Source organism: Jaculus jaculus, chromosome 6, assembly GCF_020740685.1.
Source record: "Jaculus jaculus isolate mJacJac1 chromosome 6, mJacJac1.mat.Y.cur, whole genome shotgun sequence".
Taxonomy (NCBI): domain Eukaryota; kingdom Metazoa; phylum Chordata; class Mammalia; order Rodentia; family Dipodidae; genus Jaculus; species Jaculus jaculus.
In genome coordinates, this window is record NC_059107.1 from 89,906,326 (window position 1) to 89,925,123 (window position 18,798).

Here is an 18,798-nt window from a genome sequence, read left to right on the forward strand (position 1 = left end):
CTGCTCTGCTCTGCTCTTCTCTCTCCTTTCTCCTCTTTCCTCTGTCCTCCTCTCCTCTCCCCTCCCCTCTCTACCCCTCCCCTCCTCTCCCCTTCCCTTTTCCTATTGATATGGAGATCGCCAGAACCAGGAAAAAACATGGGTCAGAGGCTTGCGCACATCGGACCCTATTTTCTCCTAGGGGACACTATTTTCTTTATGACTGTCATTAAAATCTCAGTTTAAATGTGTATGTCTTTTTTTGTTTTATTTTATTTTATTTTTTCCAGGTAAGGTTTCACTCTAGTCTAGGCTGACCTGGAATTCACTATGTAGTCTCCAGGTGGCCTCAAACTCTTACCTCTGCCTGGGATTAAAGTGTTGGGATTAAAATATGCATGTATCTAAAAAAGTTTTTCCAAGGCACTTGTTACTGTGCACGCTTTAACTCCCCTAATCCTAACAGTTTCGCTGTCATGGAATGGAAAATCTGTACTTTGAACAAACGTCTCTGGTCATTTGTGGTGCCCATCCTTTGAGACACACTGTTGAGAGATTTTAGCGCACTTCCGGGGCAGGAGGGCAGCCTTGGGAATGAATCCAGCCCAACACCCAAACTCCGGGAATTTGGAAGAAGGAAGTAGCCTGCTTGGATACTGGCAGAAAAAGATAGCATGTGGGGAATCTCAGGTGTGCTTGGGGAAGAGTTCCTGGAGTGGACTGAAGTTTCAGGATGCCTGCGACAGTGACCTGGTCTAGGAGGTGTTACAGATGAAACAGATGAAAACAGGCTATGGGGTAGGAAAGAGGAAGTCCCTATTTCTTATTCCCTAAGGGCAAGGGGGAAAGATCCTATGGAATAAGGCAGGACACATGCTCGCCAGGACCCTCTGCTTTCAGCAGAGCCTCATGGTGCTGTTCTCAGAAGCTTTCCATGTTCCCACTCCTGCCACAACTCTATGAAGCAGGTTAAACATCATCGTCCATTACACATAGGGAAACTGAGGTGTGAAGTATATTAAGTACTACTTGTCAAGGGCTGGGACCAAAGTCCAGGTTGTCTGGCTCCACTTCACCCATGCTATCCTGCACATGCTCTGTTTGCACTATGCTCATTCTTTTCACCTAGACTGGACTGTCTAGGAGAGGGTGCTAAGATATGGAAATGGATGGTGTGTGTGGAAGGGGGCCAGGCAAAGTGTAATGCTTAATCTTCATTGGCAACTTGATGGGATTTAGACTCCCCTAGGAGACAAACCTCTAGGTATGTTTGAGGGCATTTTGAATTTGAGAGTGAGAGTCTGAGAATGGTTTCTGTGAGGTGGGATGACCAACCCTGAATTCAGGCAGCATCATTCCATGGGTTGGGGGTCCCAAACTTGATTAAAGGGAGAAAGTAGCCGGGCATGGCGGAGCACTCCTTTAATCCCAGCACTTGGGAGGCAGAGGTAGGAGAATCCCCGTGAGTTCAAGGCCACCCTGAGATTACATGGTAACTTCCAGGTCATCCTGAGCTAGAGTGAGACCCTACCTCGGGGTGGGGGGTGGGGGAGGAGAAGGTGTGCTAGGCACCATTGTTCATTTCTCTGCCCTTCATTACTGTGGACGCCATGTGACCAGCTGCCTGACGCTCCTGTTGCCATGCCTGCACCATCATGATAGCCTGTACTTTCAAAGTGAAGCGAATAAACTCTTCTTCCTTAAGTTGATTTTGCCAGATACTTTGCCACAACAGCAAGAAAACTATTACATAGGGTAAACTTTTTTTTTTTCAGATTTATTTTCATTTTAAATTTATTAGAGACAGAGAGAGAGAATGGGCACACCAGGGCCTCCAGCCACTGCAAACGAACTCCAAACGCATGCGCCACCATGTGCAGCTGGAGAATTGAACCTGGGTCCTTAGGCTTTGCAGGCGTGTGCCTTAACCATTAAGCCATCTCTCCAGCTCTTTTTTTTTTTTTTTTTTTTTTTCGAGGTAGGGTCTCACTCTAGCCCAGGCTGACCTGGAATTCACTATGTAGTCTCAGGCTGGTCTCAAACAGTGATCCTCTTACTTCAGTTTCCTGAGTTCTGGAAGACATGAACCACCATGTCAGGGAGAGAGAGAGAGAGAGGGAGAGAGAGGAAGCACCAGGGTTTCCAGCTACTGCAGACACATGTGCCACTTTGTTCATTTGGCTTTACGTGGGTTCTGGGGAATAGAACTCATATTTGAATGGGCAATTTAAGTAGGCAAAAATAAGTGTCCTAAACTTGCCTGCCCTGTCTCTCTCATTACCTCTCCTGGGAAGCTGTGATGCTGGTCTGGGTGCTTACTATTCACTGGTGGCCTGAGAGTCCCAGGGGATTTGGCTCTTCACTTATATCTTCGCTATGCCAGCAGTTAAGGCCCCAGCCTCCTGCAGATGATGGGCAGGTTCTTGATGGGGCCTGGCCAGTGCTCTTAGTGCTCAGTAGATACTCCACTGAACCTGGACCTGAAGGGAGCAGGGGACAGGAAGTATGTCTGGGGAAGACATCCGTGCCAAATGTCTTAGAGACAGTCACATTATGTCCTGGTGCAGCCTTCACCCTACCTTGACTATCAATACAAGTCTGAAAGGTGTGTAAGGAAGATAAATAATAATGCTAGTTAGCATGCACCAGGCCCTGTTTTTTGTTTTAAAAATAACTTTGAGAGCTGGGTGTGGTGGCGCATGCCTTTAATCCCAGCACTCGGGAGGCAGAGGTAGGAGGATCGCCGTGAGTTTGAGGCTACCCTGAGACTACATAGTGAATTCCAGGTCAGCCTGGACTAGTGTGAGACCCTACCTCAAAAAACAAACAAAAACTTTGACATACATGTATATAATGTATTTTGACCATAATCCCCTCCCATTGCCTTCTCTTGCCCCCCAGATCTCTCTTCCACTGAACCCCATCAATCTGCCATCTAGTCACTAGTCCCTTTTCTACTTTGACGTTTTTCTTTTGTTTTGCCCTCTTCCACCATCCTTGACATAATGTTGATGGGCCCAATAATGTGCAGGTCTTGCACATGTGACAACATCGCTGTGAGGTGATAAATGGAACACAAGCCCTGTTCTTAATACTTTATAGTTGCTGACTCCATTGTTATAAGAACCTTATGAGATGGCGTTATCATTGTCTCATTTTGCAATTCAGGCGCTAAGAGGTAAGTGACTTGCCTAAGGCCCCCCAACTCATAAGTGATAGATCAGTGACTGATTCTACCCAAGTGGTTGCAAGTCTATGCTTTGCCATCCTGCAGTCCTACCTCAGAAATATTTGGATAGCTCCTCCAAAGAGGCAAAGCCCACATCGGGAGTCATGTCCCTAGCCCTGGGTACCCTGGCTCTTGGGATTTGGGGGGAACAGTCAGGTGATAGAAGTGCAACATGCCCCTTGACCCAGGCCTTCTCTGCAGCGAGCTTCTGCCAAATCAGCCTTCCTTGGTCCCTCCAGGTCCCTTCAGGCAGGTGGCGTAGTCAAGGGGGTGGCGTAGGTGAAGAGCACTTTTGGGACCCCAGTCTGACTTTGGATGTGTTTCTTCCAAAAATGTTGGGCTCTTGGCTGAGTTCTGCGCACTCTGTGCCCACAGTTTTCTGATTTCTGCAGCACCTTAAACTTCCATGTACCCTCACTTCTTTCCCGTCCCAAGGGGGCCCTACCTCTCTTAGCTCCTGGAGTTGGAGTACTGCCTAAGCAAGGAACCTGTAAGGTAGGTTCTACCTATAGCCCCACAGCCAATCAGGTACCCAGCTTGGCTGGTTCACCCAATGGCACATCTCTCATGTCCCCTCATTATGCCCTTCTCCATTGTACCTGCTTCAGGCCACTGGTGGTCTTTCAGCACATATTGTGGGTAGCCTGCTTATATTAGTATTAGCTACCTCGTAGATGTCATTTCACCTTCCTCACAGCTCTTATTTGCAAGCAGAGAAACCCAGAGAGGTAAAGTAAGCGGCACAAGGTCACATCACTGCTGAGTTTATATACCTAACCACGTGCTGTACTGCAGTCCCCTCCAGCCACTCCCACCCCTGATAACTACTCTGTTTCTTCCCTTCAACCTTCCCAGACAGTCCCACAGCAGAGTCCTTTAAAAATAGTGAAGGTCAGGCATGGTGGTGCATGCCTTTCAACCCAGCACTCAGGAAGCAGAGGTAGGAAGATCACTGTGAGTTTGAGGCCAGCCTGAGAGTATTTGGTGAATTCCAGGTCAGCCTGGACTAGAGTAAGACCTTACCTCAAAAAAAAAAGAAAGTACTGAATTCATTGGACAACATTTATTGTAGGTGGTAGAAACTCTCCGGTAACACTGGGCAGCAGAAACAGTTCTGCAGCTTCAGAAACATAGAACCTAGTAAAGTTATCTTCTCTCCCCAACACACTATCTGCTGTCTCCTTACTCAGGGTAGTGTCTGGCCCAAGTAGATGCTCCATAATTATGGGTAGAAATAAAGTGAAGAGATGGCCTGGAAGTCAGATGGTGACTTCTATGGGCCTACCTTATGTGTGGGTGGGGGAGTGAGAAGGGATGGTTTTCCAGTTCATTTTCAAAGTGTTTCTTGCTATCTCTTTCCCTCCTCATCGTTTCTTCCTCTTTTTTCCTGCCTTGTGCTGCAGACTTTGCTCGCAAGGTTGGGACACATCATTTGAGGTTGAGAGAAATTGTAACTAAGCTTCCTGTGAGACTGCGGAACACGTCCATGAAATGAAGCACTAGCAGAGCTAACAGTGGTGCCCGTTTTCCTCATGAGTCCCTGGACTTCCACCTTGGCCACGGTTGAGAGATTTGAGAGGAGAGCCAGGTCCCTTCATCTGCACTCTGCCTCCTGGCTCGGTGAAGTCCTCTGACTCTCGCCTCCCTCCTTCCTCCAGAGCTGGTTCCAGTTCAGTTCCCCATCTTCTCCTCTGCCCATTCCTGGGGTGGGGGCAAGAGGCAGGGAGCTGGAATGTTGATGGGCACCAAGCCAGCCAAACCTTCCTAGGACTAACAGGTCACAGTTATTCTCTCACAAATCACTCATGACAGTAATGGGTGCAGAGGGCAGCGAGCTCCTGACTTCTCTCAGTGGGGGAGATGGACGAGAGGGGCCCACAGGCAGCGCTGGGAACCAGCAAGGAGCTTGCTGGGGTAAGTGAGGATCGCCCATGCTGTTAGAAGCACACACGTCTGGTTGGTGTGCAAGCTCCTGCGGTGGGACAAAGGCAAGGAAAGAGTCACTGAAGATCTGAGGTGGTGCTGGTGGCAGGTGGAAGGTGGAAAAAGACAGGAGTGTGGTGACAGGGCAGGCCCGGGAGCACCACTCAAGGGCACGCGGGTGAGGGCAGCTTGTCTACCCAGGAAAACTTCATGTCACATGAACTTCCAGAAGTCAGTCATTGCTTTCTCCTCCCCGGTTCTGCTTTTCAAAGAGGAGTACGGAGCGCAAGAAGGGAAAGAAAGTAGGAGGGTGGGGAGGAAATGAACCTGAATGCCCAGGCAACACCACGTGACCTTGAGTGCTCAGTGCTCAGAAATAGCTGCTCCTTTCCAGTTGTGCCACTTTCCCTCAGCCTCACTGTCCCCTCCCTCCTGCGCTTCATGCCCTTCCCCAGCTGGTACCATCTCAACCCCTTGACTCTGGAACTCCCATCCTCAGTCCACGCTGAGCCCATGACTTCTATGCAGCCCTCCCTGTCCTCTGGTTTTGGATGCTGGAAAGAAGTGGCCGCAAGAATCCAAGGCAAAGGTCTGGTAGGGCTCATGAGATGCCTAGTTCTGTTCCCCAGGCCTGGAGGATTGCTCAAGTCGTGCCCATAATATTAGCCAGAGTGGGTGTGGGGATAGGGGGATGAGGGATTCTGGTAAACAGGCCAGGAATAGGGATCCCTTCCCAGGATGAAAGCACCCAACCCAGCCCACAAATCCTACTCTGGAATTACTGGGGCCAGAGAGGAAGTTACACAGTCCAAAGACTTCCTGGCACCAGATCTACTGCCTATTTCCTCCCTCCAGACAGGCCCTGGTCAAAGATGGTAGCTAGAGGGAAAGGAGAAAGGGCTCCAGAAAGGGGAGTTTATGAGTCCAACTCAGAGAGACCCATACAGATAGCTCCCTCAGTCTTCCCTGGGGGATGGATAGCAACACCGGCTGCTCAGAGTTCCCACCTCAGGGCCATGGGAAGCCCGTCCAGCTCCCCAGCCTCACCCTTCTCCTGGGATATCCACCTTCAGTGGAAGGATCAAGTCTGGTACTGAATTCCATGAGTATGCTGCAAGAATTCTCCCCTGATGGCTTTAATCCTGCCCAGGCCCAGCCCCCTCTGGCCTTCATGGAAGGTCTCTTCTAGGCCTAGAAACCATGACAGCCTCCACCCAACTCCTTTCCCCACAGTGTCCCTCCTGTATCAGTATCAAGCTTCCAGAGAAGCTGCTCTGCTTCATTCAGGCTGCATACCTTGAATGCTCAGTGCTTTCTACAAAGTAGCCTATAACGGATGTGGCCCTACGTAGGAGTGGTCAGTGAACCCCCACCTTCCCCTGCCTTCTTACCTCTCTTGTGGTTCCCCCAGATTGGTCTTTCTTCCTGTGCCTTTATGGCCGATCTACTTCCATGTCCCCAGCTACCTGCTGGCCCATCCCTTCCTCCTTCAGAGGGAACAATTCGGTATAGCTACTAGGATGCCCATTATCCACAGCATTCTTGAGTCTGCTCTGTAAGAAGTAGAAGTGACTAATTCTTTACTCACCCAGCATCCTGGCTGGCCAGGACTGTACTGATGAAGCCTCCAGGTGAGTTACTCACTCCATGACTCCATCCCCCAAATTCCTACCTCAAGATGAATATTCATCCATCTCTCTCTCTCTGTGTCAGCCTTTGCTCTTTGGGACGAGCTAGAACCCTCCCTCCTGCCCTCCAACCTCATCCCTGCAGCCTGCCTTTTCCTCTATCCCTTGAAACCTGACCTTCAGGGACTCACTCAAGTGAATCAGCACCATTGGCCCCAGGCTGCAGTCCATGCTTTGCTGAACTGCAGGCTAACCTGCCTCCTCCACTCCCCATCTATCAACACTCCCCCCACCCCACAACACCGCCACCAGGAAAGGAGGAAAAAGAACTTAGAGCAAGTGGTATCTATTGCTGGAGGCTTTGGCTCTCCCGCATTATTCTCCAAAGTAATGGAGGCTGTCAATGGGCAGGCAGAGTACGTGAGGACTCTTTGAGAAACCAGACTCCAGGCAGCTCCCCTCTAGCCCTAAGATATGAGGAGACATTCTAGGTAGCCCCAACCCTATGGTACGGCCTCCAAAACTGAGGCGATGATGAGACCACCTGCTGCTCCTCCTAGGCCAGTCCTTTCTGTTTGGTAGTCCCCATCTTCATCTTCATCTTCATCTTCCTACCTCAAGAGGAAGTGGAAGCTGCAGGGAGCAGGGAGCAGGGGGGGAGAAAGAGTTGAGTTTCCTTCTCCTGTGTCTGCTTTGGGCTGCCATAACTAAGGTGCTCGGGTTTGAATCCCACAAAGGCTGGGAGAAGACAGGGTGACTAGGTAAGGCCTGGGCAGAAGAATCTTAGAGAACTCACCAGCTAAATATAGGCACACAGGATGCTCAGGGACCTGCACAGCTGATGCTGAAGGCACAAGGTTGGGGAAGGCTGCCCCCTAGGGCCAGGATTGAGGAATTCTTTACAGACGTTTAGCTGTGAGTTACTCCTACCTGAGCAACTGTCGCTATTCTTGGTACTATGGACACAGCAAGCATGAGGCACGCAACAGACAGACTAACCATTCCGGCTTGCTCTAGACTGATGAGCTTCATGGGACATAAGCATTTTAGTGGTAAAGCTGGGAAAATCCCAGAAGAATCAGGATGAGTTGGTCACCCTTAGTTATCTCTAAGCCCTTGTCCTTCCTTAGGGTGGCTGCATTCTGCTGGGATAGCAGGGTCATGCGGAAAAACTAAGTTTGTAAGACGATTTCAGAGTGTAAGGTGTTATAGAGGGACCCTGCTTTAGCTATGGGGACAGAGATCACATCTCTGGGGCAGGAACATTTGAGCTGAGGCTTGAATAAGGAACGATAGATCTTAGGAGCACTCAGAGGGCTTTCCAAGCACAGCAAAGACTTAGGGCCAGGACTAAATGTGACACTGGAGAAACAGAAGGCAGCGTGCCCAAAGTGAAGTGGGCAAGGTGGGCTGGCAAGACATTAGTCAGCTGATCAAGAGCTACGGGCAGCCATGCAAGGCTTGAAGCAGGGGAGTACCATATTGTGGTTAGTGTTTTTAAAATTATCAGGCTAGTTGTTTGATGGAAACAGAATTGGAGGGGAAGGAAGGGCAAAGGAGGACCCGTTGGGAGGCCGCTGTCAGCAGTGATGATGATGACTGGATGAGGGTGACCCTGAGGGTGGAAAGAAAGGATAGACCAGTCCATTTGGATTTGCTAAGGAACTGCATTGGAAGGAGGAGGGGAAAGGATTCAAGAGAAACATCTAAGTTTATATCTGGAGTCACAAGAAACAAGAGCATGCCCTAAGTGACAGTAGGGGTCCCTCTGTTAGATCACAGAGAGGAGGAAGCCTTCACAAGACAAACTCAAACAGTTTTCTCAAAGATAAGTCAGTGGGTGTATCCTTGACACAGTACATAATAGAAGAGAGATGCGTGGAATGTGCCTTTTAAAGGAGGAGTGAGGAAAGAAATGTTTAAACAGCATGTCTAGAGATGAGAATCACCAATATTGATGAGCCTAGTTCAGAAGTGCCTTACAAGGGTTGATGGTTCGAGCAGATTTTCCAGATAGGCTTTATTTAGATGACCTGAAATGGAATGAGGGATGGATAACGAGGCTGGGTGTAACAACCCCTACGGCTCAGTGGTGTAAAACTGCAAAGGTGCGCTCTTGATAAAGTCGGGGGGACAGAAGGGGATGCTGTGCAACATTCATTCACTCAAGCCCCCCTTTTTTTTTCTTTTTGTATTTTTCAAGATAGGGTCTCACTGTAGCCCAGGCTGATCCAGAACTCACACTGTAGTTCCAGGCTGGCCTCGAACTCACAGTGATCCTCCTACCTCTGTCTCCCCAGTGCTGGGACTAAAGGCGTGCACCACCATCACCCGGCCCTAAGGCTCTTTCCATCATGTTGACATCACCCTCTGGAATCACGAAGTAGGAGTTCAGGATATATAGGAAATTTTTCACACAGTGTGTCTAGAAATGGTAAGTGTTGTTTTTGCCTATATTTCTATGCTCAGGACCAGATCCCATCATTGATTCAACTCAAGGAAGTTGGGAAGTGTACTTTGTAGACAGTTGTTGGGCCCAGAAGAGGCACACGTGTGTATTGGTGATCATTTGTGGCCTATGCTGCAGGCAGAGAGGGTCGCTGTGTTCTTGTCGGCAACCCAGGGTATCTGTCTTTGTTGGAAGGGGCATGTACTGCCTCAGAATAACAGGGAGAGGAAGCTGATATGAGGTGTGTGTGTGTGTGTGTTACATACCTGTGTGCTTTGTGGCTTCATAAACTCTTCCTTCTTTTTCATTCCATGACCACTCTCTCTAGAGCAGATCTTAATTATTCCACATATTACCACTGAAAATAAACTTGTATATCTTTCTCCTCTACAAGGAGTTTCTTTTTCCATCAAATTTAACACAGATATCACAGTCTAATTTATCTTCCTGATGTATATCTCATCCCATGCAACCATGACTCAATGATTAAAAATTTGAGCCATAACATTAGTCACTTGTTGAGTTATATGTTGATCTCCTTAACTGTGGTCCCTCGATATTTATGACAAGTCTATGTGGTATCACCTTTCCCTTTAGAAACATGAACAGCAGGTGTCCTGAGTGTTTTAAGCCCCATTTTCCAATATGGTAGACACTTAGCCATAGGCAGCTTTTTTTTTCTTCTTTTGGTTTTTTTGAAGCAGGGTCTCCCTCTAGCCCAGGCTGCCCTGGAACACACTGTGTAGCACAGGCTGGCCTGGAATTCATGAGGCTCTTCCCACCTCAGCCTTCTGAGCGCTAGGATTAAAGGTGTACCCAACTTGGAGCTATTTTAGCTCTACATTTACACTAGCCACATATCAAGCACTCAAGGCACCATTGTTCATACAGTGCAGATAGAGACTGTTCTGTTTGTGGCAGAGAGTGCTTCTGGGCAGCTTTGGGTTAGGAGAACCTGGCCCGGGCCACACTATAAACAATGAAGCTGGCCTCTGACCCCATCGAGTCTCCAGCCCTTCAATAGATCTTTACTGTTTCCAGTGGTTGTTTGTTTTTTAAGTTTTAGCTTGGCTTTGACCTTTTTGTACAAAGTAGGCCCATGCTGCAGTTACATAATTCTGTCTCATTACTTTCTTGCCTAATCTCACTTTCAGCTGTGTATTTATCATCAATATTCGCAATATTTTTACTATCCTCCTTTCTGTCCGCCCTAATAATGAATTAGTACCTGACCTTTAAGTTCAAATAGTTTAAATATCTTTGGGATTAGTTTCCTCTTTCTCCTTCTGTCTTCGCCTGAATAAACTTGTCATGGCAGCCTTCAGCTGCTACGAATTCTACCTTCTGTTTTTTTTAATTTTCTTTCTGGGCATGGTGGTATATGCCTTTATGAGACAAAGAATGAGAGAGAGAGTGAGCTGGGCGTGGTGGCGCACGCCTTTAATCCCAGCACTTGGGAGGCAGACGTAGGAGGATCGCCATGAGTTCGAGGCCACCGTGAGACTACATAGTGAATTCCAGGTCAGCCTAAGCTAGAGTGAGACCCTACCTTGAAAAAAGAAAGAAAGAAAGAGAGAGAAAGAAAATTGGCCTTGGCCACTGCAATTGAACTGTAGAAGTGTGCACCGTCTTGTGTACATGTGCAGCCCCGTGTGTCACAACTGAACTGTAGAAGTGTGCACCGTCTCGTGTACATGTGCAGCCCCGTGTGTCACAACTGAACTGTAGAAGTGTGCACCGTCTCGTGTACATGTGCAGCCCCGTGTGTCACAATTGAACTCTAGAAGTGTGCACCGTCTCGTGTACATGTGCAGCCCCGTCCCGTGTGTCACAATTGAACTCTAGAAGTGTGCACCGTCTCGTGTACATGTGCAGCCCCGTGTGTCACAATTGAACTGTAGAAGTGTGCACCGTCTCGTGTACATGTGCAGCCCCGTGTGTCACAATTGAACTGTAGAAGTGTGCACCGTCTCGTGTACATGTGCAGCCCCGTGTGTCACAATTGAACTCTAGAAGTGTGCACCGTCTCGTGTACATGTGCAGCCCCGTGTGTCACAATTGAACTCTAGAAGTGTGCACCGTCTCGTGTACATGTGCAGCCCCGTGTGTCACAATTGAACTCTAGAAGTGTGCACCGTCTCGTGTACATGTGCAGCCCCGTGTGTCACAATTGAACTCTAGAAGTGTGCACCGTCTCGTGTACATGTGCAACCCCGTGTGTCACAACTGAACTGTAGAAGTGTGCACCGTCTCGTGTACATGTGCAGCCATGTGTGTCACAACTGAACTCTAGAAGTGTGCACCGTCTCGTGTACATGTGCAGCCCCGTGTGTCACAATTGAACTGTAGAAGTGTGCACCGTCTCGTGTACATGTGCAGCCCCGTGTGTCACAATTGAACTCTAGAAGTGTGCACCGTCTCGTGTACATGTGCAGCCCCGTGTGTCACAATTGAACTCTAGAAGTGTGCACCGTCTCGTGTACATGTGCAGCCCCGTGTGTCACAATTGAACTCTAGAAGTGTGCACCGTCTCGTGTACATGTGCAGCCCCGTGTGTCACAATTGAACTCTAGAAGTGCGCACCGTCTCGTGTACATGTGCAGCCCCGTGTGTCACAATTGAACTCTAGAAGTGCGCACCGTCTCGTGTACATGTGCAGCCCCGTGTGTCACAATTGAACTCTAGAAGTGCGCACCGTCTCGTGTACATGTGCAGCCCCGTGTGTCACAATTGAACTCTAGAAGTGCGCACCGTCTCGTGTACATGTGCAGCCCCGTGTGTCACAATTGAACTCTAGAAGTGTGCACCGTCTCGTGTACATGTGCAGCCCCGTGTGTCACAATTGAACTCTAGAATTGTGCACCGTCTCGTGTACATGTGCAGCCCCGTGTGTCACAATTGAACCCTAGAAGTGTGCACCGTCTCGTGTACATGTGCAGCCCCGTGTGTCACAATTGAACCGTAGAAGTGTGCACCGTCTCGTGTACATGTGCAGCCCCGTGTGTCACAATTGAACTCTAGAAGTGTGCACCGTCTCGTGTACATGTGCAGCCCCGTGTGTCACAATTGAACTCTAGAAGTGTGCACCGTCTCGTGTACATGTGCAGCCCCGTGTGTCACAATTGAACTGTAGAAGTGTGCACCGTCTCGTGTACATGTGCAGCCCCGTGTGTCACAATTGAACTGTAGAAGTGTGCACCGTCTCGTGTACATGTGCAGCCCCGTGTGTCACAATTGAACTGTAGAAGTGTGCACCGTCTCGTGTACATGTGCAGCCCCGTGTGTCACAATTGAACTCTAGAAGTGTGCACCGTCTCGTGTACATGTGCAGCCCCGTGTGTCACAATTGAACTGTAGAAGTGTGCACCGTCTCGTGTACATGTGCAGCCCCGTGTGTCACAATTGAACTGTAGAAGTGTGCACCGTCTCGTGTACATGTGCAGCCCCGTGTGTCACAATTGAACTGTAGAAGTGTGCACCGTCTCGTGTACATGTGCAGCCCGTGTGTCACAATTGAACTGTAGAAGTCGTTGCACCGTCTCGTGTACATGTGCAGCCCCGTGTGTCACAATTGAACTGTAGAAGTGTGCACCGTCTCGTGTACATGTGCAGCCCCGTGTGTCACAATTGAACTGTAGAAGTGTGCACCGTCTCGTGTACATGTGGCAGCCCGTGTGTCACAATTGAACTCTAGGAGTGTGCACCGTCTCGTGTACATGTGCAGCCCCGTGTGTCACAATTGAACTCTAGAATTGTGCACCGTCTCGTGTACATGTGCAGCCCCGTGTGTCACAATTGAACCCTAGAAGTGTGCACCGTCTTGTGTACATGTGCAGCCCCGTGTGTCACAATTGAACTCTAGAAGTGTGCACCGTCTCGTGTACATGTGCAACCCCGTGTGTCACAATTGAACTCTAGAAGTGTGCACCGTCTCGTGTACATGTGCAGCCCCGTGTGTCACAATTGAACTGTAGAAGTGTGCACCGTCTTGTGTACATGTACAGCCCCATGTTTCACCTTGTGGATCTGGCTTGTGTGGGACCTGGCGAGTGGAACCTGGGTCCTTAGGCTTTGCAGGCAAGTGCCTTAACTGCTAAGCCATGTCTTCAACCCGTTTTGGCTTTTATCGAGGAGCCTGATGTGTCAGCCATTTCTAAGCACTGCCCGCTCATCACAAAAATGTGAAGTAGGTCTCACTGCTGTCCCCATTTTACAGGCATGGAACATCTCAGGCTGGGAGGGAAAGACTTGTCCAGCTGATCTCTTGGCTTCTAGTGTCCTGAGAAGTCCACCGTCACATTATGACTGAGGCCATATTTCTCGAACACAGGATGGTTACTCCTGGCTCTGTGAGGAAGGCAGTAGCCTTCTTAGGAGAAGATTCAAAGCCCTGTGTGCTCAAAGCCTTCCCTAGCTCAAACCCCAGCATCGCAAACCCCACCCTATACCACTGCACCATGGTGTATGCTTTCCTCAGGGCCGTCCTCACAGATGCTGTCTCTACTTCCTAGTGTGGCCCATCCTGGCCAGCACCGAGGCACCCATGACAGTGCCCTGAACAACCAGCACTCACTCTCCACCAGCAGCAACTGGACAGCTGCTTGCTGAGTTCATGCATTAAAACCCCTTCTTGCATGGCTGAGGAGATGGCTCAGAAGCTAACCGTGCTCGCTTACAAAGCCTGATGACCAGGGTTCAGTCTCCAGCCACCCACATGAGGCTGGATGGACATTCATTTGAAATGTCACAAGACCCTCATATATACACACTTGCACACATATACATGTGTATATAAACATACAAAAAGTAAAAATAAATAAAATCCCTCCTTGAAAAATATAGTCCAAGCCACCTAGTGACACAGGCCTGTAACTCGTGAGCTTGGGAGGTTGGGCAGGAGAATCTCAACTTCTAGGCCAGCCTGGGCTACAAAACGAGTTCAAACAGCTACATAGTGAAACCTGGTCTCAAACACCAAAAAGAACCAAAACCAACCAAACCAAACAACAGCAACGAAATACTCCAACATTCAAGTTTTAATAGTTGTAACAGGGAATGGTCTGGGGAGTGGGTGGGCAGGGGTGGCTAAGAATACTCGCTGCACAAATGAAGACCTGAGTTCAATCCCCAGCACCCACGTGAAAGCCTGGGCATGCTCCAAGGCTCAGGGAACACTGTGGAAAAGGGGACACAAAGAATGTAAGAGCCAAAGGATGGGAAGGAACGCTTTGGAACACTGCTTTCCACACATGAAGTGGTCACTGCAGTCATGACCCCACAGTGACTGTCATTACCTGCACAAGAACTGCACAATATTGGGCCGGTCAACACTCCATCATAGATGATGGAGGAGGGAGAAAAAAAAACCCATCAAAATAGAAGAGGGACTAATTGGAAAGAAGAAAAGGTTCAGGGCAACAGGAAAGAGAGACAAAGGAAGGTAATGGGAAGGGGTTATGATCAAAATATATTGTATACATGTATGGAACTTGTCAATAAAATGTCTTTTTTTAGAGACCAGGCATGGTCATGCACACCTTTAATCCCAGCACTCAGGAGGCAGAGGTATATGGATTGCTGTGAGTTTGAGGCCACCCTGAGACTATGTAGTAGATTTCAGGTCAGCCTGGCCTGGAGGGAGACCCCACCTCAAAAAAAAAAAGTTATTTTAGGGCTGGGGGAAATGGATCAACAGTTAAAGGCATTTGCTTGCAAAGCCTGCTGGCTCATGTGCAGTTCCCCAGTACCCAAGTAAAACCAGATGGGCAAAGTGGCGTATGTATCTGAAGTTCATTTGCAGTGGCAAGAAGCCCTGGTGTGCCCATTTTCCTTCTCTCTCTCTCAAATAAGTGAAAAAATGTATTTACTTATACTTGTAATTTTTATTTATTTATTTATTTGTAAGCAGAGAGAGAAAAACAACACACAGAAAGAACGGGGCACCAGAGCCTCCAGCCGCTGCAAAAGAACTCCAGGTATATGTGCCACTTTGTGCATATGGCTTTTACATGGGTACTGGTAATCGAACTCTGGTCCTTAGGCTCTGAAGGCAAGTGCTTTAACCACTGAACAATCTCTCCAGCCCTAAAAGTTTTATCATATATATATATATATATATATATATATATATATTTTTTTTTTTTTTTGGTTTATTGAGGTAGGGTCTCACACTAGCCCAGGCCAACCTGGACTTCACTATGTAGCCACAGGGTGGCCTCAAACTCATGGTAATCCTCCTACCTCTGCCTCCTGAGTGCTGGGATTAAAGGCGTGCACCACCACACCCTGTCAAAAGTTTTATTTTAAGAAGTCAGGCATGTTGGTGAACATCTTTAATCCCAACACTTGGGAGGCTGATATAGGAGGATCCCATGACTTTAAGGTCATCTTGGGCTGCTGTTACTCAGGTCATCCTGGGCTAAAACAAATAAATGAATAAATAAATAAATAAATAAATAAATAAAGTTAAAAACCAACAAAAACAACTGAGCATGGCTGCACATACCAGAGTTGATGGGGTCAGAGGCAAGAGGATGGCTGGGGTTCCCTGGTCAGTCAGTCTAACTGAAAAAAAACAGGGAGCAGCAGGTTCAGTGAGAAACTCTGTCTCAGGGAAGTGAGGCAGAGGAGTAATAGAAGAGGCCACTTTACCTCTTTTCTGGCCTCCACACATGTACACAGGACTTGCACAACTGCACATACATGTATATATACCACACATAACAAAAAGAAAAGAAGCTGGGTGTGGTGGTGCACACCTTTAATCCCAGCACTTGGGAGGCAGAGGTAGGAGGGTCGCCTTGAGTCTGAGGCCAGCCTGGGACTACAGAGCGAGTTTCAGATCAGCCTAGGCTAGATTTAGACCCTATCGCAATAAAACAAACAAACAAACAAAAAAGGTAGGAATGGCATTGGGATTATTTTTTTAAATATTTTATTTTTACTTATTTATTTGAGAGAGAGCGAGAATGGGCATGCCCCCAGCCCCTGCACTGCAAACGAACTCCAGACATATGGGCCATCTCATGCATCTGGCTTACTTGCGTCCTGGGGAATTGAACTTGGGTCTTTTGGCTTTTCAGGCAAGTTCCTTAACCACTAAACCATCTCTGCAGCCTTTAAATTTTTTATTGGCATTTTCATAATTATAGACAATAAACCATGATAATTCCTACCCTCCCCTACTTTCCCCTTCACAAATCCACTCTCCATCATATCCCCTTCCCCTCTCAATTAAACTATTATTTTGATGTCATCATTTTTTTCTGCTATTATGAGGGTCTTGTGCAGGTAGTGTCAGGCACTGTGAGGTCATGGATATCCAGGCTATTTTGTGTGTGGAAGAATGCATTGTAAGGAGTCCTACCCTTCCTTTGGCTCTTACATTCTTTCTGCCACCTCTTCCACAATGGATCCTGAGCCTTGGAAGGTGTGATAGAGATACTGCAGTGCTGAGCACCCCTCTGTTACTTCTCCGCCCTGTGGTGCTTTTTGAGTCATCTCAGAGGTTACCACTATCTGAAAAGTGATGCTTCACTAGCCAAAAATGAGAGTAACATTAATATATGGCTATGGACATCAAGAAAAGTGCTTACTGGGTGCTGGAGAGATGATTTACTGGTCAAGACACTTGCCTGCAAAGCCAGAGGATCCAGGTTCAAGTCCCCAGTACCCACATAAACCAGATGCACAAGATAGCACATGCACCTGGAGTTCGTTTGCAATGTCTGGATGCCCTAGTGTGCCCACTCTTTCTTTCTGTCTTTTCTCTGTCTCCCTCTTTCCCTTTCAAATAACTAAATAAATAAAAATACTTAGAAAAAAAAAAGAAAAGTGCTTACTGGACAGTTTGGTGGGCATATGCTTTTAGCCAGACACCAGCAGGAGCTACACCTCTAGGGCTCATGGCCTCCTCCCATCATGGGCTTTTGACTAGGTTTTCAGCACCAGGCACGTATTCCCTCCCATGGAGCAGGCCTCCAGTCCAATTACTGAGTGATTGGTTTCCCCTATAACAGACATGCTACTATTGCACCCATTGGCTCATTTGGCCTGGCTGGCCAAACTTAAGGCTTACAGTGCCCAATGTTGTTTATCTCCCTTGCACATAGCATAATTTTCCCCAGTTTTCTGTTGACTAGTCTACATGGAGGTGGTTTTCAGCTCAGCTCCAGCTTGATTTCTTAGTGAATTTGCAGCCCAAGAATGTGGAGTCTTCAGCAATATTTCTTTTTTAATTTTTAAAAATATTTTATTTGGGCTGGAGAGATGGCTTAGTGGTTAAACGCTTGCCTGTGAAGCCTAAGGACCCTGGTTCGAGGCTCATTTCCCCAGGACCCACGTTAGCCAGATGCACAAGGGGGCTCAGGTGTCTGGAGTTCGTTTGCAGTGGCTGGAGGCCCTGGCGCGCCCATTCTCTCTATCTCTATCTCTATCTGCCTCTTTCTCTGTCTGTTGCTGTCAAATAAACAAATTAAAATTAAAAATTAAAAAAGATTTTATTTTTAAATTTTATTTATTATAATCATTGAGAGAGGGAGAGAGAGAGAGAGAGAGAGAGAGAGAGAGAGAGAGAGAGAGAGAGAGAGAGAGAAGGGAGAGAGAAAGAGAAGGAATAGAGAGAGAAGGGAAAGAGAGTCAGAGAAGGGAGAGAGAGATAGAAGGGAGAGGGAGAGAGAGAATGGGCATGCCAGGGCTTCTAGACAGTGCAGACAAACTCCAGACACATGAGCCACTATGTGCATCTGGCTTATGTGGGGCCTGGAAAATGGAACCTGGGTCCTTAGGCTTTGCAGGCACGTGTCTTATCTGGTAAGCCTCTCTTTAGCCCTCTTTTTAAATTTTGTTTTGGTTTGGTTTGGTTTTTCAAGGTAGGGTTGCACTCTAGCTCAGGCTGACCTGGAATTAACTCTGTATTTTCAGGGTGTCCTTGAACTCATGGCAATCCTCCTACCTCTGCCTCCCGAGTGCTGGGATTAAAGGCATGCGCCACCACGCCTGGCTCTTTTTTAATTTTTAAAGAAGCTCCCTTGAGAGGAGGGGATATGATAAAAAATGGACTTGCAAAGGGGAATATGATGGGGAGGGAATTATCATGGTTTATTGTCTGTAATTATGGAAGTTGTCAATGAAAAATAAAATAAATAGTAAAAAAGAAGCTCCCTTGATTATTTTGAAGTAAGGCAAATGTGGTTTACATAACTTGCTTTTTTAAAATAATTTTTTTCGTTTATTTTTATTTATTTATTTGAAAGTGACAGACAGAGAAAGAAAGAGGGAGAGAGAGAGAGAGGGAGGGAGAGAGAGAGAGAGATGATGGGTGCGCCAGGGCCTCTAGCCACTGCAAATGAACTCCAGACGCGTGCGCCCCCTTGTGCATCTGGCTAACGTGGGTCCTGGGGAACTGAGCCTCGAACCAGGGTCCTTAGGCTTCATAGGCAAGTGCTTAACCGCTAAGCCATCTCTCCAGCCCTACATAACTTGTTTGACAATGGGTCATTTTTATCTAGGCTCCTTGAGTACAGTTCCCAGAGTTGTTATTTAATTCTCACCTTCAGTCACTCACACTCAGCAGACTTTCATCAGGAGCA

At 47.8% G+C, this 18,798-nt stretch overlaps 1 long non-coding RNA gene across 1 annotated transcript; it reads left to right on the plus strand.

Annotated features, from left to right (window-relative positions):
* Positions 1-5,017: 5,017 nt before the first annotated feature.
* Positions 5,018-14,584, plus strand: LOC123461727. Its single transcript, XR_006637815.1, has 3 exons — positions 5,018-5,122; positions 9,060-9,193; positions 13,425-14,584. It is a non-coding gene; the product is annotated as an uncharacterized LOC123461727 (long non-coding RNA).
* The last annotated feature ends 4,214 nt before the right edge of the window (positions 14,585-18,798 follow it).